Source organism: Solea solea, chromosome 3 (genome assembly GCF_958295425.1).
Source record: "Solea solea chromosome 3, fSolSol10.1, whole genome shotgun sequence".
NCBI classification, from domain to species: domain Eukaryota; kingdom Metazoa; phylum Chordata; class Actinopteri; order Pleuronectiformes; family Soleidae; genus Solea; species Solea solea.
In genome coordinates, this window is record NC_081136.1 from 36876149 (window position 1) to 36889780 (window position 13632).

Consider the following 13632-nt stretch of genomic DNA (forward strand, 5'->3'; position numbering starts at 1 on the left):
AAAGTAAATGAACTTGAACCTCAGGTTCCAACCTCCAGTCTGATGGAGAAACAATTGGAAAGAAGAGTCAGCTTTCTCACACAGAATGTGTTGGTAATGGTTAACGGTCACAGCGTTAATCCAACAATAATCCAACAATAACAATTAAAATGATTGAGCGGAGAAACAATGAGGAGCAGAGGAGTGGGAGAGCGCAGACAGTGGGGATGTCAGGTCTGCGGATATGAGCGGTGCAAATGAGGATGAACCAGTCACCGCTGCAGACAGGCAGCTGAATAGACGAAAAGAATGGAGAGACAGGAGGGGAGGGAGGGGAGGACGGAGGGGGGAGTGTTATTGTGAGCGCCGACAAGTGATGGCAGAATCTGGGCGCCGGGTGTCACTTTGGAACAATCACAACTGACGTCGCAGGTGCTCACCAGAGAGGGAAGAGGGAATTCACTTTCCAGGGCTGCAGCATTTCCCAGCCAGGAATCAAACCCAGGACCAGAACCTTCCCGGACGTGCCGTCAACAACCAGAACTGGTTCCAGACGATGAGGGACTGTGACGAGGCTTTGAAGGCTTCGAAGCAAAGATCTCATTGTTCCACTGAAAACAACGACACGTTTGTCAGCGGTGGCTTTTGAGATTGATTGGACAGTTTGATAAAGAACCTGAAGACCAAACTGTTAATGATGATTTTCGTCCTTTCAAAACTAGAAAAAGAAACATTCACCTTTTATTTGATGTGAGGCTGACGATACGTTCCTCTTTAACCCCACACAACCAATATTAGATCTACATCTTATTCACGCCTCAAAAACAGCATCAATCTCCACATGTGGAAAAACTACATCCACTTTATTCTCAATCAACAAATGAAATTTGAGGTAAAAACACTGAACAAAAGACGACGTAAGATGTTCAGGGTGAAGCCGCTCACACACTAACACATGATCTTCCTGTGGAGAGTCTGAGTCTCTGTGACTCATCTGTCTTTTGGTTTTTGGAGTGAGTTGTTTCTAAAAAACCCTCGCGTCCGTCAGTGAAAACAGTTTTCAGTGGCGCAGACGCACGGCGCTGACGGCCGGTAATGACGGTTCATTCATCTGCAGACCTGGATACACTGACACCAGGTAAGAAAGGAGATGTTTGCTTTGCACAGACTGAAGATACGTCATCTTCTGTATAAACTGGTGCAGGATTCGTTCTCCAGGCTCAGCTGACCCACAATCACAGTCTGTCCTCCACGGACTGTTCCTGTCTTTGGACGCGTGGACGAGGCTCATTCAAGGATACGTCTGCCACATTTACACTGAGATCTCCAAACATGTTCAGAAAAACGTGGTCCTCAACAGACCTGGGTCATTAAAATGTCTCCCTTGTTGTTAACCCTGTTACAACGCCACCTACTGTTCACACCGTGCATTGTTTGAGTCTCTCCAGGACCACTGAGCCTCTCTTCCCAGACGGGAGGAAGCACCGTGTTTGAGGTCACTTTGAGACGACACTGCATAACCACGCCAAGTTTAGGGAAAACAGAGAGAACTGACTTCCTGAAAAAACTGCTGGACTGACATTGATCTGAGGACGTCTCAGTATTGGATGAGAATCCTTAGCTTCCTGATTAGCCTGGCTAGCTGCTCGTAAACAGGATATGACGATGTACTGCTCGTCTGTTCACACAGGATTAGGATTACCTGGGGTCATTTCTCCGCTGTAATCTTTACTGACATCTTCCAGGTAAAGATGAGTGACATGGAACATTTGGACTTAAATCACAGAGAAGTTAATAATGACTTCAACTTCACGTCTCCATGTAAAACTAACCCCGTCTGAACTGGGTTTTAGAAAGTCACCTGCCAAGTTTGACATTCATGAGATTAAGAGAAAGATTAATAGATGTTGCTTCTTCTACAATAATTCTAATAAATAAAGTCTTATTTTTGCACCTTTAATTGTGACAGATTCCAGGTTTTAATCAGCAGCATAGTCTTGAAATGTGGAGAGCAGATTGGCCTCGGGCAAAGGAAGTGTCGATTAGATTTTTGGTGGTGATCCTGGTCCCGGGGTTTCCGCTGCTGCTGTTACTGCTGCTGCTGCTGCACAATTACACTTTTTATCTTTAATCACGAAGCTGCTGCAGATAGAGACGAGATTTCAAATCCTAAAGCTACGTTTTCAAGGTCAGCAAATCAATTTAAGTTAAAACGCCGGTGAAAGGAATGATGTACTGGAGTGCAACAGCGTATTTAAGGAGCGGTCATAGAGGATTTAATACTGCACACGCGGGATTTGCATTTTACTATAAATGTAAATTTGACTCTTTGTAAACTTGCGGTACAAAAACAGGAATCAGGCAACATGAGACGCAGCGATTTCATGAAGAACACAACGTTTCTCTGCTTCTGTTTAATGCAGTACTTCACCGTTTTAATGGTTTTATTGATGTTTTTAGCATAAACTGCTGTGACACACGTTTCTTCTTTACAGGCAACAAACAATTGTCTTTAACAGGATTTATAACATTTACTTTATAATCCATTACAGATTTGTATCATCGCATCCTTTCAGTCCTGATAACAACACGATAATAATCTGCATTAATCTAATCCACGAAGTGAGTGTTTGGACTGTGATAAAATATGAAAAAAGGTTTACGCGTTAATGTAAACTATACTTTGGATCCCGGATCGCGTAACCATCTTCAAAGATCAAATATGGACTTTAAAAAAAGTGTCCTGATATTTTGGATATCAGCTCCATCTCCAGCTCGTAGTTTACTCTTTCGAGTAAAATCAGACCAACGTCGCAATTTACGCAGTGCGTGAATTCAGGTATGGACCATGCAGCCATCTTTGAAAATCGATTAGAACTCTTTTAAGATGAGACAAACTCTGAGTCAGAGGGCTCAAACTCGCGGCCCGCGGGCCACATGCTGCCCTCCAACAGGTTTAACATGGCCCTCAAATCAATATCAAGTTGTAATATAGACGCGTCTTTTCTGTGAACACTTTTGTTTTGAAGTTACTTGACATGTGATCGCAGATAATGTTGCGACGTGATGCTCAGTGGCGCCCCCTGGTCAACGGTCTGACCGACTCTCACTGGGTCACACTTTAGAAACATCCGTGCTTTTTTTCCAGGTGGATTCACTTCACAGCTGCTTGTAAAGCAAAGACTTTCCATCAGATCAGAGAAATGAAAGGAAACTGTTTGCTAATGAGGAGTTTGTTTCACAGCGGGAGTTTTCTCCGCAGTCTTCGTCAAGATCTAAAAAAGAAAAGATTGAATTTAAAGAGAAAGACTCAGAGACTCAGCAGCTGAGAAGAAGAAGAAGGTTTGTGTTTCCCCTCCTTTCTCCACATCCATCACTCGTCTTCCTCTCTGCTCCTCTGTTGTTCACGCTGTCACCAGCTGTCATGACGAGGCTGTTTTATTTCTAATGGTTGACATTTCGCCCCGTGTCGCTCGCCTGGAAGAACACACCGCGATGAATGCGCCGCAATTTTCAAAGGAACATCTTGTTATTAGCCACACACACACACACACACACACACACACACACAGGTGGGCGCAGAGGTGCGTTTAAAAATGGAAAGATCCATCGACCTTTTATCTGCGAGCAGAGAGAAGCAGGTTTCTCACTCCCACATCATGTTTCATCCTCGTCTCCTGCCTCCTCTCCTCTCGTCTCCTGCCTCCTCGCTGGAATCAAATTAAAGTGGTGATTAATAACAAAGATGTGAGCGCTGCTCTGAATGTGAGGAACTTTGCAAATCTATTTTCTCTTCAGCCCAATTCTCTGCCGCTTCCGTCTCCTGCTGTCGATTTAATCATTTCACTCTCATCTGCTTCTCTTTGTCTTCCATTCACTCCTCTTCCCCTCGTCCTGTCCTGTGTCTGACGTGCTCTGAATGTCCTCGGTGGACAAAGTTGCTCCAGAAGGATCAGAAAGGTCGTCCACCATCTTCTATTCATTTGTTTCTAATTAAAGCGCGTTTAATTTTTTCCGATCACCTGATCGATCAAAGAGACGCCGCTGTTTAATAATCCTGTAAACTTTAATCCACATCTTCATCTAGGTACAAGATGTGCCCGAACAATGACCGCAGGAACACGATGGGAGTGGTGATTAAAAGCGAGCGTGAACTCTTTTGTCGTCGTCTGACTTTCATCTTTCAGCCTGTTCTACATTTAAAATTCAACAATCTTCTCGTGTTTGTGGAGGAAAGTCCGACCTGAACCACAACCCTGAGAAAGTCCTTCAAACATTCTTCAGAACGTTTCCACGGCGATAAAGGAAAACACAGTCAGTCCAAAACAGGACGTTTATGCTTTACAAAGATTCTTTAAATAATATAATAATAAAGATTCATGTGAAATAATATCACGATAAACTGATAAGTTAAAAAAATTGTTTAACGACAGAACTTTTCTCCAAAATTTGTTTTTTAGTCTGTATAATAAAAGTATACATATATTTATCCATACATTTGTTTTAAAAAAAATATTTGTTTATTTTTATCTAATATTGTTTCTAAATGGAATTTGTAGTTTGTTTATTTATATACTGTATATATATACACAAATATATATATAAACAAACTATACGTATATATGTATACATGTATATACATATACGTATATGTGTATATATGCATATATGTATATCTATGTATACTGTATATATGTATATATACAGTATATAAATAAACAAACTCTAATTCCATTTAGAAACATCAGATAAAAATATATATACATATATATGTATATACGTATATATTTTTTTTTTTTATCTAATCACGTCTTCATTCATTTCAAAACATCTTTGTTTTTAAGCCGAGTCAGTGAGAAACAGGGAGCAGTGACTCCAGAGGCCTGGCCTGGCCTCCTCTCGCCTCCTCTCGCCTCCTCTCCTCTCCCCTCCCCTCCCCTCCCCTCCCCTCCTCTCCTCTCCTCTCCTCTCGATCATGATTGGCAGCCGCAGCAGAATCAAGGCGGCGCCGTGTCTGAGATCTTTTTCCCGAGGAATTCGTGGATTCCCATCAGGTCAACTGGACGTGGAATTTGTCCACAGACGCCGGATCCAATTCTCCGCACTGACGCCGACGTGGAGTGGAATTGAACAGTGGAGTGAGCGTGTGAGCGAGGGTTATTGGTCTTTTCCTCTGTGAGGTGCTGCAAACACCGTGTACGCTGCCAAGCCCCATTAGACGGTGACAAACAGACGTCCACTCGGCTCAGCGCTGTCAGAGCCCGGTAATGAAAGACACATCAGCCTTAGAAAAAGCAGACGAGGAGGAGGAGGAGGAGGAGGAGGAGGAGGGCGAACAACAACAACGACAAACATACTTTCAGACTAATACAGTGACGCAGAGACAGAAATCAAAAATGTCCGTTTACGTGACGACGACGAGACGAAGGGTGAAAATAGAGCAGAGGACGACGGAGACGAGATAAAAGACACAAAGAGTCCGAGTCATTAAATCATGAGAAACAAGGGTCAAGGGCTTTTCATGGACTTTCCAGAACAAACTTGTAAGAGCTCGTCTTCGTCCATGATGGTGATTTGTGTCCATGTTTTCAAACAACACTTTTTAAGAAGCAAAATAAATAAAATGAAAATGGATTGAATCATTCAAAAATATCAGCGGAAACTTGAGGAATGAGTTCCAGGCGGACAGCGACTCCAAAACTCCAGCCAATCAGCAGGCAGCTTCCTAAGGCCCGCCCACAAACAAAAAAAAAACACAGCGCTAAGAACAAATATATTTCCAAACAACAAATTACAACATTTTTGAATGATTCCATCGACATTTCTTTAGCTTCTTGAAAAACATTGACACAGATCGAAGTCTGTGTATGCGGCTCGCGCTCATGTGGACTCACACTAAAACCGTCTTATCAGTTACATTTGTCTCGGTCGTAAAAGGATGACATGAGGACAGAGTGGAACAATAGAGTCGATTGATTTAAAAATGAGTGACGTGCGTGTGTCAGCACATTCGCTCCTTGAATTCCAGGAAATAGGTCCTGGAAAATCCAGGGACAAAGACAAATCATGATGTCTTTGATGTCAAGTTGATGTTTGAATCTCAACAGAAAGTGATTCAAAATAAAGATTCTGCTTGAAAATGTCTCTGATTAGTTTGTCCACTCCGTGCTGCTGTAGAAACTTTGTTGCTAGGCGACGGCAGCGACAGTAACGAGCGCGTGGAAACAGAACGGAGGCTGAAGACGTAGGCGTTTCATTTTCATTTTAAACAAAGTGTAAAAAAATAGCCGAGTGTGACGGCGACGCACACACGCTGACATGAAAGTGTGTGTGCTTGGATGACATGGTGACATTTGTGAACGCATGAACAGCAGCAGCAGCACGCGGTGAGATGACAGCGGCGGCGGCGGCGACGACTCGATACCGAGGCGACAGGAATCGTTACGCCACTTCCTCCCGGGTTCAAAGACGACTCCACTCCACCACTTAGCAATATGGATCTGACGTGTGAAGTGGTGAAAGGGTTAATGCGATCAATTCTGCTTTAACAGTAATGACTGTGTGTGTGTGTGTGATGACATTTACACAGAGACAAAAGTTCCGCAGATTTCTGATAGTGAACTCACATTTTTACAGCCAATTAAATCAAAAACCAAAGACACTAACGACAACAACAGCAAACAAACAATAAATAATCCTAATCCACATACAGATGCTAAGAAACTCGTTAGCTTCTCAGAGCTCATTCCATTGATTCTCCCTCTAATATCTGTTTTAGTGAAGGACGTGAAAAATGATCTTCAGTCGTGTTTAGAGCACTTTTCTCCTGCTGCTGCTGCTGCTGCTGCGCGTGTTTGTTCTGCTGTTTACGTTGTAAAAAGCCTTTCCATTAAAACGTGGACATAAATCTGACAGGGAGCTACATCAGCGAGCAAATGAGCACGCGGCACATGAAGACCCACGCAGCGGGCGGGCGGGCGGGAGGACGAGGGCAGCTGCTCTCTGGGGACCCTCATTACAGCGGAGACACGTCGCGAGGCCGCGGCGTGAATAAAGCGGCGTGGAGGCGACACACGGCCGCCACGTATGTCACTCTGTCTCCTCCTCGTTAGTCGCCGTGTGCCGGCGCTCGTACACGACCGGCCGCAACCGGAACAAACGCCAACGTCTGACCTGACCACCGTCAGCGAGATGTGGCCGTTTGTTATAAGTTGCTCAGTAAATCTTATTCAAACCAAATCAGCCTGAAAACTGAAGTTTGTAAAGCACTCACTCTCCCACACCAAACCCCAGAGAGAAAATCAGTGATTTTCAGGAGCTGCTGGTCCTCTGCTGCCTCGTGTGGTCACTTTGTGTCACTGAGGTCAATCTGAACAAAGGATTTCATAAGTCGAATCGACCAAATCAGACATTAGAACTTAGTGATGGAGGCAGCAGTGGATCAACAACTCCTGTATGATGTTAAAATCACTGGTTTTTAGAGATGTAACGATATGAAAATTTCATATCACGGTTATTGTGACCAATATTATCACGGTATTGTTAGATGTGTTCAAAATGTTCCAAAAGTACTGAACACACACACTGAAATCTTTTAACCAAGTTTTATTTAAAACAATATATTTTATATTATATGATGATTATTATTATTAATTATCGTCTGACTGACACGCGCGCACACACACACACACACGCAGGTCCTCACTCGGTGTCGGATAATAATTAAGTAGTGGCAGTCGTACACAGCATAAAAATAAAATAAAAAAACACAGAAACAAACACATGTTGCTCTGCTACGGTACGTGTCGTCTGCACACTACTCGCTTTCGCTGATCGCGCCCAATAACATGTATTTTTACAGGAGTAACGTTAGGTAACACTTAACTTAGGTTTCCTTTATTTGTTGACTTACTCGCTGAAAAGTAGTGGGTGGTGGTCACGGACATGGCTCATCATATTGGAAGTGTTTCCCCCCTTCGCGGAGATTTTTGGAGCGCAGGTGGCTTCAGCCGTGTTGTCGCTGGACAGACAGTGGAAACTGTGCATGCGCGCCCACTTCTGAGCGAGTGCTGTTCAGGTGCTGCTGCTTCTCCAGGAAATGAGCAGTATCACTGTGAGGTTTTCGGTAATCAATCACGGTTTTAACGATAATTCAAATTTGAAATGGTAGTACTAACCGTCGGGAATTTTACCATCATACCGGTAATCGTTACATCCCTACTGGTTTTCTCTATGAGGTTTGGTGTGGGAGAGTGAGTGGTTTACAAACTTCAGTTTAACAGTGAGATAAAGACGTGAACATGTGACGTTTATGTCGTAGACGTGAACTGACCCCTTTAGCATCCACACACACTTGATTAAAGGTCTATTCTGCTCCGTAACTCAGATTTAATTTAACATTCTCTTACTTATTGTTGTGGATTTGATCAAACGCTCAGACACTGAAGCTGACGTAGACTTTAAATTAATTCTCTGACTGTTTCTCTTCATCTTCAGTGTTTCATAAACACCACGACACAGAGTCGATGAGAACAAGCGGTGGAAAAAAGAGTTTGAATAAGAGAAAGAAAAGTGCGTCGGTGTCACACTCAGGAACATCACGTCTTCACTAATGTGACGCGTCGCCTCTGACAGGCGTGCTGCTGCTGCACACGCACACACACACACACACACACACACGCACACACGTGGACTTGTGCTTAAAGCCCACGCTGAAGACACGCGACAGCTACTTAGCCTTTTCCAATTATGACTTTAAGGTAATTGAGAGGAACGACGAGCGTATTTTCATCTGCGTCGTCAAAGTGACGGCAGCGCGCGGCACAGCAGCAGCGGGGGGAACTATTAGAGCTTGTTTATGAGAACGACATGAAAGTATGAACATGTGAAAAACACCGTGTTTACGCTTTAACACAGAGAAAAATCATCTTTATCTCAATCGTGTGCTGATATTATTATATATATATATGTTATATTGAGCTGAAACAATGAATCGATGACTAAATTAAGCTTTTTTTAATGACAAAAACAAGACGTTTGAGAGCGTCATCATTTCCAGGGTTGACGTACACCGATCAATTATGGACCGAGCGATTCATCGATTATGAAAGTAATAGTTAGTTGCAGCTCTAATTATATATATATATATATATATATGTTATTGATATGTGATACTGCTTTAACTCAAAGGATGTTAAAATGAACTCAGGAAGGTCCTCACAGAGCAGGCAGTTCAACACGTGGCAACAGAAATACTAATAGCCTCGACTGTCAGAAGATGAAAACTAAACCAAACATCCGTGTTTATGTTACGTCTCAATGAAGCGGAATTATAAAAAGTGACATTAAAGTGGAGCTAAATCTCAACATGAAAACAGATGAAATCAGTGAACAGGAAGTGGCTTTTGTTTATGTTCACGTTTGTTATTCTGCTACAAAACCATTATAACAAGGATTCACTCGTCCATTATTAACATGGATCATCTGTGTGTCCTGTACTGTTTGTGTCGTATAAATAAAGTTTGGCTGATAAAAACAAAGAAACAGGAAGCTCCCAAAAGTCTCCCTTTTAACTCGTTTAACTCAGGTTTGATTCATGTGTGAAATCTGACCTCTCCTTCTCTTCTTCTCTCCTCAGGTGTTTTAATCTGGCCGCGCTGATAATCTGAGCTTTCATCCACTGATCCACAAAGTCCCGCCCACCTCACAGAAGACGGAGAGAACGAGGAGCGTCCGAGGAATCCTGAGGAAAGAAAAGAAACCAAAGAATTAGACGGGAATCTAACGAGTTAATGGAGGTGAGCGAGTTAACGACGGAGGTGAACGAGTTAACTTGTCATCTGAGGAAAGTGATTGACTTACAGTGAGTGGGTTAGTGATGACAGATCTGGGTGATCTCTAACCTGGTTATGAGTTAGTGGAGGTTTATATTTCACCACTCGTCGTCCGTAAAACAGAAAAAACAACAGAATTAGAAAAATCTGGAATGAAAGAAGAGAAAGAGAACAGACGTGGACGTCTGTGGGTCAGCGATTACTCACGGAAATCCTGACAAACAATGTTTAACTTCTGCTGGAACTTCATGTTCTCTGGCCTCGGATGATTGTGTGAGTGCATGTAACTCATGCATTATACCAATTTATTACAACAACAATAACAATAATAAAATTGAATCAAAGATCATTAATGTTCTCTGGAAACAGAAACCACCAGAGCAACAAATGAGATTGAGGTCAGAGCAAAAGGGTCCGTGTCAGTCTGCCCTTCCACACAGAGCAGTCCAATTACATCCCATAATATCATCCATGGACTCAAAGATGGAAGATAATACTGAGGGCAAAGGTCAAAATCAATGAATAAACACAACAACATGAGTGTAACGGTAGTCTATGGCACATGAGCTGTGGTGAATGTCATGTACATTCATGGAGGATATCATTGACATAGACAACAGTTAGGAATAAGGTAACAAAAACATGTAAATAGTTCAGCTATGACTGAATTTATATTTTTCCACTTAGAATTTATCAATAACAACCTCAGTTGTAAACAACAGCAAAATAAACAAATGTACACAAGGAACGCTGCTCAAAGTGCAAATTAAATTAATAAAACGGCCGATAGTAATAAAAAAATTAATTCAACCGTCCGGATATGTCAGTGTCCACAGTTGGTCTGAAATCAGCGTGTGTATTAGTCCTTTAATGTAAATGTTCATCTACCCGGGGAGTGTGATTTGGTTTAGATAGAAAGAAAAAAAAACACCTGCATAGAGCAGGTGTTTTCCTTTAAATCTATCATTTATCTCTTTTTTAACATTAATCTAAATCAACTGTACAGTATTTATCTTTTTTAACTTAGATCAATGAACGTAAACCATTCACATTGACAATGTATTATATACAGCTATGAAAGGGATTATTAAACAGCCCACACACAAAACGGTATGTATATGCAATATAAATTTAACTTTACCACTACTTAATGCACACAAATCATGAATTAATACACATATCAATTATATTCGACAATGATTCATTCAATTACTGTCTCTAAGTTACACAAATGCACACAACTGCATGTGTTTAGCTTTGTAACATTAGCTAGCATATGGCAATAGCACAGGTCATATATATGTATATATAAAAGTACACGTTGTATAGCAATAGCACTAGTTATACAAAGTTAACCACATTCTCACACTCAACACACTCATATACGCCTCCGGTTGGTTTTAAACATTCAAACACAAGTGTAACAGCACATAAGACTGATATATTAATGAAATAAGTGAGTCATTAGCCGAGGTCGGCAGCCGTTAGCATGCTATGCTAAGCGCTAATGATTACTACTCACCGGAGTTTTCCCTCGATAAAAACACGATAAAATGACGATGTCCGGCAGCCAAAACACCTTCTCCTAGGTGAGGATACCTTTCAGAACCAATAACGCCAAAGAAAATAATGTTTTATCCGCTCTTTATCTGATTATCAGCGTTAACTCGCTCTCGGCTATAGCATGACTGTTCTCATTCAAGCCCGGGAAAAAAACACAGGAAGTGTGACCGTGACTAGCGCTTGTGTGTAACTAATGCGCACCCTGCTGGTAAAAAGAAGCAACTACATCAGAATACAACTCATTCAACTGTATAGCTCAACATTGTGAAACTCTAAAAACTGTGTGTAACTAAAGGGTGTTACAGTGAGTCACAGACCTTCACCAAGACTTTTACAACCCAGCACCTGAAACCTTTCTGATCCACAGAAGAACTTTCTGGACCCAGAAGGTTCCGGAAGAACCTGGATAATCTTCATAATCCAGATCACAGATTCTGTCATTCTTTATTCCAGTTTCAGGCAGATGATTAATCTGATGATAGATTTTTTTTTGTGACGTCATCAGTGACTCGATTGTTACCAATAATGTGTTCATCTACACGTCACAGAAAATTCTGAATAATCCGTGTAGAACTGTGGACAGGAAGTGGCTAAAAGAAGAAAAACGGTGGACAGGAAGTGGCTAAAAGAAGAAAAACTGTGGACAGGAAGTGGCTAAAAGAAGAACAAATTTACGCCGACGATAAAAACACAAAACATGAGGAAAATAGAAACAGTTGTGGTTTTTTAATAACAATAATGATCCTTAATTCTGTAAAGTGACTGTGGGAGGAGCCTTCACCTGGAGTAGTGTTGATGTATGTATTTAAGTTTTTTCTCACAACGACGACAAGATTAAAGTTAGTTTGGTTGTTTTGTTGATATTTTAAACATATTTACATGAACTCTTGATTCAAAGTTTGGGAAAAATTCAGCAAATCTGTTTGGGGAACCCAAACAATAACCTCTGCGACCCATCTGTGGGTCCAGACCCAGTGTTTGGGAACCACTGCTGTACAGTTTATAGCCGTGTTTCTATTAGAAATAGAACCAAAAAATAACCAGAACCAACCGTTCCACTCTTTGACAACCAGAGTAAAATGCAGCGACAGTCAGTGGATTGTTCTCATACAAACACTGACGATGTTGTCGTCTGTTGTCGTCACACCCGCCCATGCCCCGCCCATGCCCTGCCCATTCCACGCCCACACAGTAAAGGTTCTGTTCTCAGTGGATACACAAGCCTGATCCAGGACTGAACCATTCCAAACCAAACAGAAACGACAGGCAGGACCAGGTGTACCTAATAAACTGACTGCAAGTATAAAATGATTTGTTTCCAGGGTGAATAGACTCGACACGTCTAGACTGTTAAATGTTCTTCGTTGTTCTCGTCATCAGAAAACAGCTTTTCCAGAGTAAAGACCCGACAAGTCCGACGCCGAGTCCTGACTGAGCTGAAAGACCAGGTCAGGGTTCTGTGTGAGACAGTCTGACCTCTCATGAGCCCTCTCTCCACTCTCACGTCTACTTCCTGTGCCGCTGCTGCTGCTGCTCGGTGTGAGCGAGAGGCCACTTTGATGAATTAATCCAAAAGAAGAAACTGGTCTTTCAAATGTAAAGAGCACCTTGGTTTCCGGAGAAAAACTCATGAGGAGAGGAAGGTAGAGAAGCACGGATCAGCGTGAGAGGACGAGGCTGAAAGAAACCCACTCCACAGGATACACTGTGTGTGTGTGTGTGTGTGTGCGTGTGTCAGGATGGAAACATTGTGTCGACACACAAATCTTTACCTGGAAACTCGACACAAAAATCACCTCAGGCCCAAACTTTCAAGTCAGACTTGGAGGTCTGGGGTTCATCTGATCAGTTCTCGAGTGTCTCGTCGTCAACAAAGAAACAAAGTTTTCTGGCTCTGTTCTGGACCGGGTTCTGGACTGGGTTCTGGACTGGGTTCTGGACTGGGTTCTGGACCGGGTTTAGAACTCGAGGAAGAAACAAGACGAACAAGGCTCACATACCAGGAACCAGGTGTGACTCTGAGCCAAACTCAGATTATTCCAGAACAGGTCATAGGTCAACAGCCCATAGGCAAGCGGAAAGGGAAGTTGGCTTGTGACTGAAGGGTTGCCGGTTCGAGACTCCCGAGCAAGGTACCCGGTAGCCATTGCTATTTTCATTGTACTCCTTGTTCTGATCAAAAGCCCGGATAAACGTGACGGTCGTGTCAGGAAGAACATCCAGCACTAAGATCTTCTGCTGTGGCGCCCCCTAGTGA

The 13632-nt window shown here is 42.4% G+C and overlaps 1 long non-coding RNA gene across 1 annotated transcript in view; it reads right to left on the bottom strand.

The window, feature by feature from the left end:
- LOC131455967 (uncharacterized) overlaps positions 1-11884 on the bottom strand; it is a 32770-nt gene extending 20886 nt beyond the window's left edge. The window contains exons 1-3 of the long non-coding RNA XR_009239864.1: positions 11335-11884; positions 9841-9959; positions 9591-9721 (exon numbers count right to left, since the gene is read on the bottom strand). This is a non-coding gene — a long non-coding RNA (uncharacterized LOC131455967). The remainder of the gene's footprint in view (positions 1-9590; positions 9722-9840; positions 9960-11334) is intronic.
- Between the last annotated feature and the right edge of the window lie 1748 nt (positions 11885-13632).